Source organism: Pantherophis guttatus, chromosome 2 (genome assembly GCF_059756535.1).
Source record: "Pantherophis guttatus breed Tessera chromosome 2, ASM5975653v1, whole genome shotgun sequence".
NCBI lineage: Eukaryota > Metazoa > Chordata > Lepidosauria > Squamata > Colubridae > Pantherophis > Pantherophis guttatus.
Window position 1 is genome coordinate 143,588,021 of NC_142064.1, and position 15,669 is coordinate 143,603,689.

Here is a 15,669-nt window from a genome sequence, read left to right on the forward strand (position 1 = left end):
AACTTATCCATTGACCCACAACCAAGCAACAGCGCTTCCATCCAATCAAAATACAGCTACGTCATCAGCCAATCAGAATACAACAACACTGTTGACCAATCAGAATACACCTTTGCCTCTTTTCATAGAAAAACGTCAGTTACGATCACACAGTTTGCCCATAAGCACCAAACCGAGAACATCAGCCAGATGATGACGAATGCGATTTCATCGAAACGTCGCTACTACCCTTTTAAGGATATGTTTACAATTACATGGGAAGAAACCCGAGATATTAACTGTACACACACACACATATATATATATCTCGACAAACTACTTGTGAATGTAACAGCTTAAAAAGTCAGGTCTGTGTAGATGTATCCTTTGTGACTTTTCTCCATCATAGATTTTGAAAAAGCAGATGGCTACATTAATAGCCTTGCTTGATCATAAGCAGTGAAGATCATATCACCCTCTCTGACTGCTTTTACTGCTAAAAGTTGTCTAACCTTGAACTAGAATCTGCTCTCCTGTAATCTAAGACCAGTTTTCCATCTTCCACTCTCTAGGACAATAGAATAAAGGTGATATCTCTGTGATAATTTTTCAGGTACTGGAAGAGGTCTTATCATATGCTTCCACTGTCCTTCTTCACACTCCTTTTTCTCTACTGATTTACAGTAGTGGCCAAAATTGTGGAAATCTTTTGGGAAAAGTGTATTTTTGGGATTTGATGGCTAATAACACCACTTTATTTTTGGAGTTTCAAGATAATCATATTCCACTGCTGGAATGGCCTGGGAATAGCCCAAACTTTAACCCAATTGAAGATCTATGGAGCCAACTAAAGAAACTTGTTAGTCAGAAGCAACCCAGCAATAAAACCCAGTTAATAGAGGCAATCATTAAATCTTGGTTTCACATTATAACAGTTGCAGAACTAAAAGACTTGGTTCACTCCATGGGAAGACGTTGTAAAGCCATCATTCATGCTAAATGTTACCCAACTAAGTATTAACTGACGTGATAATTTTTGTATATCTCATTTTTTCTATGGTGTTAATTTTTGTATATCTCATTTTTTTTACGTGTTTCACTTTTCTTCTTTATACTGTAACTGCTATTCTAATAACAAATCCTTCATAAAAGTTATTGCATTACATTCTTGATTAAATTATCTTTCCATTGATATATAATTTTATGGTACTACTCCAAAAAAAAGTGATGTTATTAGCTAGTTTTAGAAAATACATTTTTCCCAAAAGGTTTCTACAATTTTGGCCACTACTGTAATTGCACTGAGTGAGTTGTCCAGCACCATTGTCTTCTTGCCTGCCTCTTTTGAACTCATTGCTGCCCTTACTACTACCTACAGATTAAGGTTAAAATATATTTTGAAGGAGTGATGTTCAAAAAGCTCATTTTCCCCTTGATCTATTTTTTTTTATTGAAAAAGTTTTTCAAATACAAATTTTCCCCCCTTTCCCCCCCCTCCTCCCTAACCCCCCTCCCCCTCCCCTCCCCCTGTGGCTTCTTCAAAATAAAACCCAAATTAATAACAGATTATATAATACTTTACCATCCTTTTACTCCACCCCCCATATACTGACCCTTTCTTTCTAACAATATTATTATATCCCCTTATACTATACATTTCAAAGTAACATTCAGCTGTAAAATTATATAATAAATCCTAATTTAGCAATTTCTACTCATAATCTATCCATTTCCTCCTCCCCCATACATATATCTCTTAATTCAAATCTTTTACGTATATTAATATAACATAACATCCCTTTTCCTAAACTAAACAATCAATAAGCTAACCTATCTCCACCCACTTTCCTACAGGTCTACCATACATAATATTTTCAATATCTTTATTCCTCTGCCCACACCACTAAAAAAATATTTACATATATATATAAAATCCTCAAATGACTTTAAACTTGTAATCCATATGATATCTTCTGTAATGTTTCTCAACTGGATTGTTAATTCCATCACCCATGTTAGGGTAACATCACATCCTAATTCCAACAGTATGTTCAGTATCTTCAATTACCATCTGCCCCCATCAATAGTAAATGTTTTCATATATAAAAAACCACCCGAGTGACTTTATATTTATATTTCATATAGTGTCTTCTATAATGTCTTTCATCTAGATTATTAATTCCAACCACCGTGTTAGGGTAACAACCAGATCTTCTGCATGCCCCAATCCCATAGTTCTCTTGCCTTATAGCTCAACATAAACGTAATCCATTTGTCAAAGAGTCCAAAATAGAAAGTTCCAATCCACTCAGTTTAAGGCCATCTTCCACATCCCAAAAGTACAGCACTGCAGAGATCTGTCACTCTCCTCAAAATAGTATAAACCAATACTTTGCCTCAACTATATTTTCATATATTCAATCGTCTCTTACGTAACTGGCATTACACTGTTGTTTAGTCTAAAAGTTTTTATTTTTGTAAGACCTGCTTCTTCTTTTCTTAACTTTTTGTGGCTTAAATCTCCATCCTGGTTGCCTTTCTATGAGTTGTATATCAAGTGATTGATTTCCATGCTGGTCTGTACTTTGATAAGTCATCACATTAGAATCCAGAGCTGCCTCTCTTGTATTTATAGGTAGTCCAACTGTAACCTCTGAAGGAGAATCCAAAAGCGGCTCATCCACAAAGGCCTCTGTAACTTGTTGTTTTTCCATTACCTCCACCTCCATCTGCTTAGCCTGGATTTCAATCTCTTGTTGATTTTGCTTTTCTTCATTCCCCTCGTGTGTTATACATGGAGATGTTGAACCCATTTTACAAACCTTGTAGTAAAATTCTTCTGCTTTTTCAACAGTATTTAGTTGATATCTTTTTCCTTGATATCTCAATATTATACCAACTGGAACATCCCACCTGAATGGGATGTTTTGTTTCTTTAGCTCAGTCACCAAAAATCCGAAATCCTTTCTATCTTTTTTTTTTTAATATAATTTTTATTAATATATTCTATACACTAATACACAAATAAAATATACAATCCTGCCACCATGGTATAATGTGATTACATTGTCCATAAGTATAAAATCATTCCTTTATACATACATATTTGCCACCATATATATATATACATCATCATATATCTATTCTATCCCACCTTTTTTGGACCCAATCGTACCATACTTTCCAACTGTTATAAAATTCTGAATCTTTTTTACCATTGATCAATCTAGTTAGTCTATCTGATTCTGCACACTCATTAATTTTATATATTATTTTCAAATCTATCGGTAAGTATTGATTTTTCCACTCCTACGCATACGCTAATCTTGCTGCAGTGATAATGTGAATCAACAAGAACCATATATCTGATTTAACATTCAAAGGTTTTGCCCCCAATAGAAAAATCTCAGGTCTTAATTCCAAATTAATCTGTGTAATTTCCAAAATCCATTGCCGTATTTTTTTCCAATATTTAACCGCCTGCGGGCAGGTCCACCATTGGTGAAAATAGGTTCCATTGCCATAACCACACTTCCAACAGCAGGCAGATGTCCCGGGAAACATTTTAGCTAATCTCGCCGGGGGTAGATGCCACCGGTAGATCATTTTATATATGTTTTCTTTATATGAGGAGGCCATGGTTAATTTCATATTTTTCAACCAAATCTGTTCCCATTGCTGGAAGTCAAGGGGATATCCAAAATTTCGCCCCCATGCTATCATACAATCCTTCACTACATCCTGTCCTATCTGCAGAGACAATAAATATGCATAACATTTAGATAATATCCCTTTCCCTCCTTCTAATAAGATCTTATCCAATTCTTGTCTTTTACGGTAGATTCCTTCACTATGTAAATCTTTTTTATACCTGGAGTGTACTTGCGAATAAGACCACCAGTCTATCTTATATCCTTGAAGAGTTAATAATTCTCGTGACTTCGGATTACCCTGAACATCCAAGAAACCTTCATACGTCAAGGTTTTCTCCCCTTTATACAATGTCAGGTAAACCTGAGCTTCCTGCGCCGAAATCCAACATGGAACTTTTGAATATACTCTTCTTCTAACCTTTTCCCAAGTGTACCCAAGCGTCCTACGTAAATAGTGATCATCAAAGTGTCTAGGACGGCCGGATGCTCCTGGCCATAGAGAATAGTGCCAGCCATGCTGAAGACCGGCTCCTTCAAATGTCAAAAGTCGTCTCTTTTGTAGGACCATCCATTCTTTCACCCAGATCAAGTTCGCTGCTTGGTGATAGAGCTCCCAATTTGGAAGTCCAAATCCTCCTCTATTTTTGGGTTCTTGTAACATTTTAAGTCTAATCCGCGGCCTCTTTCCCTGCCAGATAAATTTAGATATACTCCTATCCAAATTTGTAAAAAACTCTTTATTCAACCTTACTGGGGCTGTTTGGAATAGAAATAACCATTTGGGTAACACGCACATCTTAATGGTTGCCACCCTTCCCAAAATTGATAGCTGGAGATTTTTCCATCTTTCTAAGTCTCTGAGCATCTGGCTGTAAAGAGGAAGATAATTATCCTCCTTTATGGAGGAACATCTGGCGGTCAACCATATACCCAGATACTTAATTTTATTTGTTATTCTTAAACCCATTAACTGCTCCAGTTGTTGCCTTTGCATCTGAGTCATATTTTTCACTAGGATTTTAGTTTTTTCTTCATTTATCTTTAACCCCGCTACCTTCCCATACTCTCTAATCAAGCATAATAATTTCAGGCCCGAGTCCAGTGGTTGATCCAAGATAAATACAAGATCGTCTGCATAAGCCTGAACTTTAACTTCCTCCTGCCTAATCTTCATTCCTCTTACTTCCGTGTTTCCTCTCACTTCTCTAAGCAGGGGCTCTAAAGTTAATACAAATAGCAATGGGGAAAGGGGACATCCCTGTCTTGTACCTCTACAAATTTGAATTCTCTCCGTCTCCTCTCCATCTATGAGAACTCTTGCAGTCTGCTCCCGGTAGATAGCTCGAATTGCCCGAATAAAATTCCCACCAAACTCCATATATTCCAGTTGAGAAATCATAAATTCCCAACTGATTCTGTCAAACGCCTTTTGGGCGTCAACAAAAATTAAAGCTAATTGTTTATCCGGGCGATTTTCGAAAAATTCTAGTGTATTCATAATAATTCTAAGATTATCTCGTAGATATCTATTAGGAAGGAAGCCATTTTGGTCTGAGTGAATGAATTGGTTAAGGAAGCAGCTAAGCCTAGCTGCAAGAACCCCCGCAAATATCTTATAATCAGAGTTTAATAATGATATTGGTCTATAGTTCTTAATAAGAGATAGATCAGTTCCTTCTTTTGGGATAATAGAAATATAAGCCTCAGTCCAAGATACTGGAACCTGAGCCTCTTTCATAACCGCATTGAATAAATCCGTCATGTGTCTTCCTATCACATCAAACACTATTTTGTATAATTCAACTGGAAGGCCATCTCTACCCGGGGTTTTGCCATTCGCCTGTGCTTTCATAACAGTTTCTACTTCCTCCATCGTAAATTCCGCATTAAGAATTTCCTTCATTGTTTCCGAGACTTTAGGCAAGTCTGTCTTTTCCAAATATTTCCGAATTTCACAGATATTTTCCTCTCCTTTCTGATAAAGCTGTGTGAAAAAATCCTGAGCTACCATTCTCTTGCCTTCCTTAGTACAATGGAAATTCCCAATTACATCTTTCAGCCCTTCTATTCTCCGTTGTTCCTGCTCCTTTCTAAGCCGGTAAGCCAACCATCTTCCTGTTTTATTCGCCCTTTCAAAAAAATTTTGTTTAGTCCACTTTAGTTTATTTGCTAATTCCTCTTGATCTAATAATTTAATCTGGTGTTGCCAGTACTCCCTTTCCTCTATTAATGTTGTCTGGGTTAATCCATTTTGCATCCTTTCTTCCACCCGTTGTAATTTATTCAAGAGGTTGTCTCGGTGTTTCTTACCCGCCCTACGTTTATCAATCATATATTTGATTAACCATCCCCTCATCACTGCCTTAACCGTATCCCATGTATTGTATATTGAAGTATCCTCTTTCTTATTTTCCTGGAAAAAAAGATATAACTCCTTCTTAAATTTGCTCATGAATTCTTCATCTTTCAGGATACCTATATTCATTCTCCATCTACTCTTCCTACAATGTGGGATCTTCCAAGTTACCATTAGCGGGTTATGATCCGCCCACTGATTGGGCCCTATTTCCACTTCCGAGACCAGCCCCCTCAACTCAAGAGACATCCATATCATATCTATTCGGGTCCACGAGTGGTGTCTGGGAGAGAAATAAGTATATTGATTTTTATTGGGATTTCTCAACCTCCATATATCCTGTAATCCAAATTCCTCCCTTAAATCATTACATATTTTTGGTAATATTCTCTTAATATCCTTTAACCTTCCTTGTATGTTTCCCGGGACATAATCCTGCATTCTATCTGTTACAGCATTGAAATCCCCCACTAGACAGACATGTTCATATTCCAGTTCCCCCAATTTAACATATAAGTTTTGATAAAAAGTCCTCTGATTATCATTAGGGGCATAAATACAAACCAATAAAGACTTCCACTGGGCAATTTCTATTTCAAGCATGAGGACCCGGCCTTCCTGGTCAGCAAAAACCTGTTGGGATTTCAAATGATGTCGTACATATACCACTATCCCTCTTTTTTTTTGACCTGCTAATGAGGTATACGTTTTACCCAACGCCCGGCATTCTAACAAATGGTTTTGATCTTTTTTTATATGAGTCTCCTGCATGCAGACAATATCATACTTAGCCTTTCTTAATTTATTCAAAATCCTACTACGTTTATTAGGAGCATTTAAACCGTTAATATTTACAGATATCAAACGCACTAATTCCCCCATTTCCTTTTCTCACCTAAATTTTTACTTTCCCGCTGTTATAGCCTTCTTAACTGTTTGTCTTGTCTCCCTCTGAGGTGCTGTTAGTTCCTCGACTTTTCGTATTCCCCCACCCTTCTTTCCCGCCTTTCCTTCTCTCCTCTCCTCTACCTCTTCTTCCTCTTGCGATTCCTCCAAACTTCTACTTTCCCCTTCTCCTTCAACATCTAATTCTGACAAATTAAATTGTTGTTCCATGAATTCTCTTGCTTCTTGAAGACTCCGAATCCTCACCTTCTTATCCCTCCATGTCATCAATAAACCTTCAGGCAATAACCAACGATACGAAATTGCATTTTTCCTTAGGAAAGTTGTCAAAAATTGATATCTGTGTCTCTGTTCCCTTACCCGATGTGGGATTTGTTTCAAAACTATCATCGGTTGGCCTTTATATGTAATAGTTTGATCCCTTGTTCGTTTATAAAATTCTTCACACAAAGCTTTCTTGTTAAAACGAACATGAATTTCCCGAGGGAGATTGTTCCTTTTTGCGTAGCTAGTGAATACTCTAAAGGCCTCATCAATATCCCGTTGGATCAGGGGTCTATCTGCCTCCAAAGTTTCTGCAACTATTTCTCCTACAATGTCATCCAGTTTTTCCCCTTTCTCTTCCGCCACATTCTGTATTCTAAGGAAAAAAGAAGATCGCTCCATTTCCAGAAAAATTATTTCTTCTTCTAATCCTCTATTTATGGTTATTTGTCTCTTCTCCCAACTATCCATCCGTCCTTCGCATTTCTCCGTCTTCTTCTCTATCTCCTTCATTTTTTCCTCTTGTTGTATTAGTGTCTGTCGTATATCTCCCAGTTCACTTCTCATCTGTTTAATTTCTTCTTTAACCCCTCTCATTTCCGCTTTCACATCTGCTCCCAAGTCCTCAAAGTTCTTAGATGTCGACTCCTGGTTTTTAGCCATTGATTCCTGGATGGCTTGTAACATATTTTGAAGAGCCTGCATAGAGGGCGTCTTCCCCGTTGCCGACATATCTTCTGATGTTCTTCTAGAAGCTAAATATGTCGAATTTGGGGTTACAGTGGTAGGCAGAGAGATAATTTTCTTATTTGTTGTGGTAATAGTTGAAGATGTAGACATAACTGAAAGCAACCACTGTTCCTCTACTCTTTGTTGAATAAATATATCAATCAAGTCTTTTAAATCCAATAAGTTAATCCATCAGCTCTTGATATATCCAAATTAGTCTATTTTCAATGTCTACTATGAGGCAGTGTATATATATCTTTTTCCCGCCTCCTTTCCTTTCTTTTCCTTTCCTTTAGTTGTAATATCCCAATCCACCACTAGGTGGGAGTACAAGACCAACCAAGGACAGTCTCCGCTTCAGCAGTGGGGAAAGAAGAGAAAAAAAAATATCAAATCAAGATGTGGCAAAAAACTCGCCTCTTCTGATAATGTGACAAAAAGGAAGTAAAAGGAAAAGTCTCACTACGTCTTCAACAAGATCAGTCAATTATTCCTCATCCAACAGACAATATATTCAAATAAAAAAGGGAGAAGATGAAGTTTTGATAATATCAAAGTTCAAAGGAAGATCAATAACTGCTTCTGAGAGGGAAATAACAGCTAGCAGCAAGAAGTTTACAAGACAGCCGTTTCTCCGTTTCAGCCGCTCCCCCAGTAAATGGCAAATCTTATACGTTTCTTAGGCAGGAGGTTCAGTCAGTTCTGAACTAACTTAGTAAAGTAGAATTCTTACACCACGCTGGCGGGCTCCCCTCTCCAATTGGTATAGTCACGATTTCGGGGCGATCCCACGCCACCCTCTTTCTGCGCTGGTATCCTGAGAAGAAATCTGCCGGCATGTGGGAAAGCCACCTCCTCGCATGCCCCGATGCCTCCCCCTCTTCGCAAGCCTCTCCACAGCTCACGATGGCACAGGAACAACCGCCAGACACAGAAAAGAGAGAACTAGGATAAGCAGCTACACAAGTCCTAGTCCTCCATTTAAGCATGACGCAACCGGAAGCCCCTTTCTATCTTTTAACATCTTGGGCGGCAGCTCTTTAAATATCCAAATCTTCCTTCCATGCATTTCAAGAGTGAAGTTAAAAGACTTTTGCACGATATCATTTCTTATTTCTTTATCAGTAAAGTAGATCACCACATCTCTAGGCAACTGCCTTTGCTTTGCCACCCAAGAATTAACTCTGTAAGCCTTATCAATCTTGCAGGATACCTCTTCAGGACTAACCTTTAAAATCCCAGCCAGAACTTCAGCAGACACCTTTCTCAAATCTTGTCTTTTATCTTCCTGTATTCCCCTTATTCTGACCGCAAATTCCATGAATCTGAATTGCATCATTGTGGCTTCATTTTCAATTCTTTGTTTTATATTATCTACATTGTAAGTCTTGTAGTCAGCTTCCTTTATTTTTTTAAACTTTTTAAGCTCTGCTTCTGGGCTTTTTTCTTGTATCATTATTAAATCATTTTCAATTCTTTGTATTTTATTGTCCAAGTTATAAATCTTATGACCAACTTCCTTCATTTTAGACTCTATTTCTAAATTGAACTCATTATCCATCCTCATAATTACATCTAAGAAACGTTTCATATGTTGCTTCAGGATATCATACTTTCGTTGAACCAACTCTTTAATTTCCTGTCTAAAATTTTCAAGGTTCTGATTCACAATCTTACCATGTCTTGCCATCTCCTCCAGTACAAATTCCCTTAGGTCTGTAAAGCCATTCTTCTGCATCTGCAAGCTCACAACTTGTTCATGTGATTTATGAATGGGGGAACCCCCCCCCCAGCTTGATTATCTGGCTTTGTCAGTTTTAACGCCATCTTGCCTCACAAACAGATTTTCCCCCCTTTTTAAAGAAAAAGACTTCTCTCCAAACAATATCAATATCAAGTCTCTAAGAAGGAAGAGGCATAAAATAAGAATTTTTCTCTTCACTCCTAGCCAGCGCTATTGTTTTAGATACTTTGTAACGTTTTAAACTATTCAAATGGAAGGACTTTCGCTTTCAGCTCTTCTCAAGCCTCAGCCAGTCACCATTTTAAACTCTCTTTTTTCCTCCTTTCATTCTCCTTTACTTTTAAAATCAGTCTTAGGGTTAGAAATACTTGCAGTTTAGGATCCCAGATCCGGATTTCCTCCTACTTATTCAGATAATCTGTTAGTTCCGTTAATTGGTCTGGTCCCATCGCCTGGCTCTGCAAAAAGGCAGAGTTCTCCCGAAGCCCGGAGCAGCGGTGAGCGAAAATAGGGAGCCTCATCCTGCTTCGTCCCCAAGAGTAAAACAAAAACTCTGGGGACTTCGCAGAGGGCTCTACCTGCCCTCGCCACCTCTGTCTCGCTTTTCCTTGAGGAAATGGAGTTTTTCGAGCTGCCTTTCAGCTTTAAAGGCGGCTCTTTACGGGCGACGGAGCTGGCGATCTCGAAAGACCATCTGACGGCGACGGAAGCCAAACCGGAAGCCGCCCCTTGATCTTTAACTACCAGAAGACTCCTTTGGTTTGAAATGAGAGGAGTAGAGTTTTTACAGTGGAAATAAATAGAGCTTCACTCTTTCTTAATGTCCTGCCAACACCTGAGGGTTTGAAGAGGGAACACAAGGAAAAGCCTTCCCTGTGATGGTAAACAGTACTTTGAGTTTACAGTACTTTCTACAGTGACTCAAGTAGGACTTTCTTTGTTGTCCCCTATCAATGTTACATGTTTTTCCCCCTCAGTTGCTTGCTGTTTTCATTTATCCTTGTAGATGTAGACTTCTTTCAGTGTTTTATTTTTTCACACAGCTGTACACATCACTGGTTTCATTTTGCCTTGGGAATTGTAAGTGGTGGAAAGAAGCAGCATAATTTTAAATAGTTAATCAATAAAGCCCAAAGAACAACCTCTGGCAATGTGTAGCAGAAGGCAGAATTAAAGCAGTGAGCCTTAAATGAAAATGAAGGTGTTTTCCATATGAAAAATATGGTGCATGCATCAGACTTTTAGAAGACAGCAAGGTTGGGCATTTGCCGGGAGGAGCAAAAGATATAGCACAATTTCAAATTTAGCGTTTAAGACAGAGCATCTAGGAAAATCAGATGCCGCATGAAAGAAAGCATCTTTCTGCTTTGTGATTTCAGGAGGACAGGAACTGCTAGGGGGAAAGGGTTCCAGGCAGGGGTGAAATCCAGCAGGTTCTGACAGGTTCTGGAGAACCAGCAGCGGAAATTGTGAGTAGTTCAGAGAACCGGCAAATACTACCTCTGGCTGGCCCCAGAGTGGGGTGGGAATGGAGATTTTGCAATATGTTTCCCCCAGGAGTGGGGAGGGAATGGAGATTTTGCAGGTTTGTGCAAAACTAAGCGAGGGGAAAGTTCATAGAAACACAGCCTGTTTTCTATCACTGGAGCTTTGCCTCTTGATCAAAAGTTCTTTTTTTTTTTAAAAAAAAATGAGTTTTGTGACTTGAAAAAGTTTGAAAATCTCTGGCCTGTCCGAAGATGCGGGTTGACTCCTGTTTTCCATTTTGAAAAACCTAAAATAAGAGATTCTGCTAAAGTGCGGCACTAATGAGGCAGCAATGCTCCTGCCCTATGGTTATCCTAAAAGCATTCACCTGCTGCCTTTAGTATTCTCGTAGTTTGATTTATAAAGAATACATAACTGGGATAGGTTCTTGAGAATGGTCTGACCCACAGTGCAGTAGACTACAGGGGAGCATTGTGATAAAATAACAGCACTTATCCCCTTTTGATTGTATCTTATGTAATCTATTTACAACTAGTGAATCCATTTTGTAGGGCCAGCTATAAGCTGGCTTATTAACTTTGGTTTTAACTAAGGCACAGTGGCAACTCCCTAGTGGCTTAAATGATTAGGACTCTGCAATCTACAACCATTTTTGTATATTCTTGTTATTATACAAATTCTTGGAATTAGCTGTGGAAGAAACAGCTGACTTTTTAAGCAACTAGGTAGGGTGGAGGGAATTTGCAAAATTTAATTGCACCATAGCTCCATTATGAGTATGAACATTATCTGTAAGAGAATATATTTAAAGAAAGCATTTATGACACATCTTTATAACCAGATTTGATGAAATTCGTACACCTAGAATCATCATTAAACCTATCTCCTTTTAGTCTAGTGTATGACTTTTTGTGGCTTCTAATTGCTCTAAAGAACCACAGCCTGGGGACTTGTAATAGAAAGTTGCATTAGAAGGGATTTTAGACCTGGGCAGGATTAACTTTATAAAAGGAATGGAAAACACATAATTTGCCCTTTCTAAATTCCAAGTCCTATCATAGAATCTTTCTTCTTGTCATTAGGGAAAAAGATGACTGAATGTATGTCATGCTTATGATGCAAACATATTTATAAATTTGATTCATCTGTCTAAATCAGGAATAACCAAGTTTATTGGGCCAAATGACGCATTTGGAATTTTGGGAGCATGTTGTAAGGCCTAGCACAAAGTGATTTACTTCAGGGTGCATGTACATATATACATTGTTATTGCAAATAGAACAGCCAGTCACAAAACACGCATTTCCCAAGAAGCAAACTGTTACTTATTACATGCTATTTACATACGAGCTCCCCTTACTTTGATCTCTTTAAAAAGTTTTTTTTTTTAAAAAGTTCCACACTAGCTCTGCTTATTTTTATCACTTTTATAGCCCATTGGTCACATTTCCAAATGAAGGACTGGTGGAATTACTCAATATGTTATTTTCTAAGAACTTTAATGGGAACCATATACTGTAGAGCAGGGAATGCTGGTTGGGGAATTCTGGGAGCTGAAGTTCACATGTTTTGAAGTTGCCAAATTTGGAGGCCCCTGATATAGAGTCTAGGGCAGGCATAGCTAACCTTTTGGCTTGCTTGGGCCAGATTGAGTGAAGAGAAATTGTCTTGGGCTTCATATAAAATATATAATATAGTTACACACTCTCTCTCTTTGTTTCTCTCTATCTCTTTCTCTCTGTGTGTGTTTATAAAATGTTAAAAGTTTATCATCTTCTGGGGCCACATTACTAACTGTGCAGGGCTGCTGGTTGGACATGTCTGATTTAGAGGAATCTTTGTCCCTAAATACGAGGCAGCAGAGTGGTATTTTTTAGGCTGCTAGTTTCCCATTTAATCATTTTAAGTAAAGGTATCTACAGTATATGTTTGACAGGACAGGGTGTCTGCCAAAACAAGTATACATTGGTACCAAATTAACTTACCCATGAGTTCAAGTTTTTGTTCTTGTAATGGCTTTATTTTATAGAACAGAACAGGAAAAAAATATAGTAAAAAAGAGAGGAAAGGATAAATAATAGCAATAAAATTATCTCTAGCTATATACACGCACACAAGCGTTTTTCAGCGCTAGATAGAGAAATCTATTTTCTACAACAGTTCCAATAAAGGGTGGCTCTATTTCATTGTAATCATCCAAGCATAACATAAGTCTTTAAGCAGCTTGTTTGTACATTGCAAATAACATCAAGCCTTGAACCCATTGAGTAACTAGGACCATACGTTTATCTTTCCATTGATGAAGGACTAGTCTCCTAACAATAAGAAAAGTGTGGATAATCCAACCAATTCCATTTAATAGGCACTAGCAAACACTTGGATTAATGGTTAGGGAAATAGTACAGGTAACACCTTAATTTAAGAGACTCTTGAGGATGGGAGAGGATTTGGCTTGTAAAGGACAAATCCAGACTCCTTGTATTAACCAAGTTAATACAGTTAGGTCCATTTGACCTGAAGAGAAAACAAAGAAATTCAATTGAGCAGAGCAAAATTTATTCTTTCTAATGGAAAAAAAAAAAAGATTGATACTCTTTAAAATAGGAAGACAAAGAAGGGAAATGCGTAGTATATATGTAGTACAATAATCCAAAGTAACCCACCTAAATTAATCCTTTACAGATGCTGACCTCAAACTCTTATTTATTTATTTATTTATTTAGTTAGTTAGCTAGTTAGTTAGTTCAATTTATATGCCGCCTTTCTCCGGAGACTCAGGGCAGCTTACAATGCATTTAAAAAACCATTATAAAAACATTTAAAATCAACCTTTTGACCACATTATGGCATATTTCTTAGATCTTTTTATCACCTCCTTAACTAACTCTTAAGTATTAGTATTAGTATTAGTATTAGTATCAACATGGAAATTGTTTTGCTCCTTTCATTTTACTCATCCCTTATAATCTGTTCTTACTGAATGTCTGTTAAATAGAAAATTACACGATCAATGTAATTTATGACCTTCACATAATCTTATAATTATGCAAATGACCTAAATCACCATGAGTATAATATATTTAAGGTTATTTTAAGTGGTTCACAAAGACTACTTCAGATATGAAAAAGTTGTCCTTTCAGGGGATGCCCAGATGGAAATTTTGATGCAAGTGTCACTATATAATTTTTTCTCACATTGTGAATTTTCCTCATTTTGAAAAATATTTATATATTCTGCAGGAGTTAAATTCAGTAATTGGAATCCTTCAGTATTTGTAGTTAAGGACGTGGGTAGACAATCTGAGGTTTTAGGATGAAGGCCTAAATCCACCAGTCTCTTAATTATGTTTTGGCTAGTTAATTTTATTCCTCAATTCATCAGTAATAATTAAGATAAAGAGCTTGAAAGTGATCCTAGAAGTTTAATGTCAAGGATGAATTTCAGCAGAGTTGAGAGCTGAACATTCTAATTATAAAATTCGATTCTGATTTGTTGAAAAACATTTTTTTCTATTTCGAGAACAAAACCTGTTTCAAATCTTTCAAATCTTTGTATGTGAAAATGTAGCTCCTAACCTTTCTAGCTCTTATAATTAAGGGCATATATTGGATTGTACCAAGGATTTGGATCATCAGGCAGAGTAATTAGGTCCAGATTTTGTGTACTGGAACTATTCCATTCTGATTTTGACCTTCTGTAAAATTCAGCTCTCAATCTGTTTCCCTGGACCCCTGATTTGTGGCGGGACAGATGCCACAGCCGCACAACAAGGAAAAAAGTAATAATTGTTAAGCAGAGCATCTTCAGATGCACAATACAGGAATCAAATTGTCTGCTTAACAGAAAACAGAAGATAGAGAAGAGAAATCCAGTAAACCAAGACACTTCTGTGTTCAGCTTGTGAAAGAGATAATGGATGATTGCTGTCAAACATAAAGGTTAAATGTGAAACATAAAACAGAGTTAAGTGTGCCAGCCTGAAGGACATACAGTGAGAATCAATACAAAGAAGAGTTGCAGTACACTTAACATGCCAGAGAGAACCTCTGACACTGTGACAAGAAATCAGAGAGATTGTAAACCAAGTGTAAAATATGTTCCCCAAATTTCAAAGAATCAAGAGGCTTTTGAAACAAGCAGCCCTACTACGCGGAGAGAAAGCCCACATAAGGATATCTGACTGAATGCAAACTTTCAATATTAAAAAAGGATAAGGGAAGATGTCCTAACCAAGAATGTTAGTAAATTTACCGAGCTAAAATAAAAACAAGTGTTTTTTTTTTTAAAAAAAGGTGATCGGAGAACTCATTGAAAAATTAATAGCTAAAGTAAGAATGCTCAAAAGGAATCATTGGAGAAATCTAATAGAGGCAAACGAGATTGTTCTAAAATCCTTTACAAATAGGATTTAGAAAGACAGAAACATTTGCAGAGAGAGACTTCCCTGCAAACTGAGAAAGAAACAGCAATACATCAGCTGCCAAATAGGAAAGCACCAGGCATTGATGACCTGTTCAGCTGTTCAGAACTGCAGGAGAAGTGGCAGATA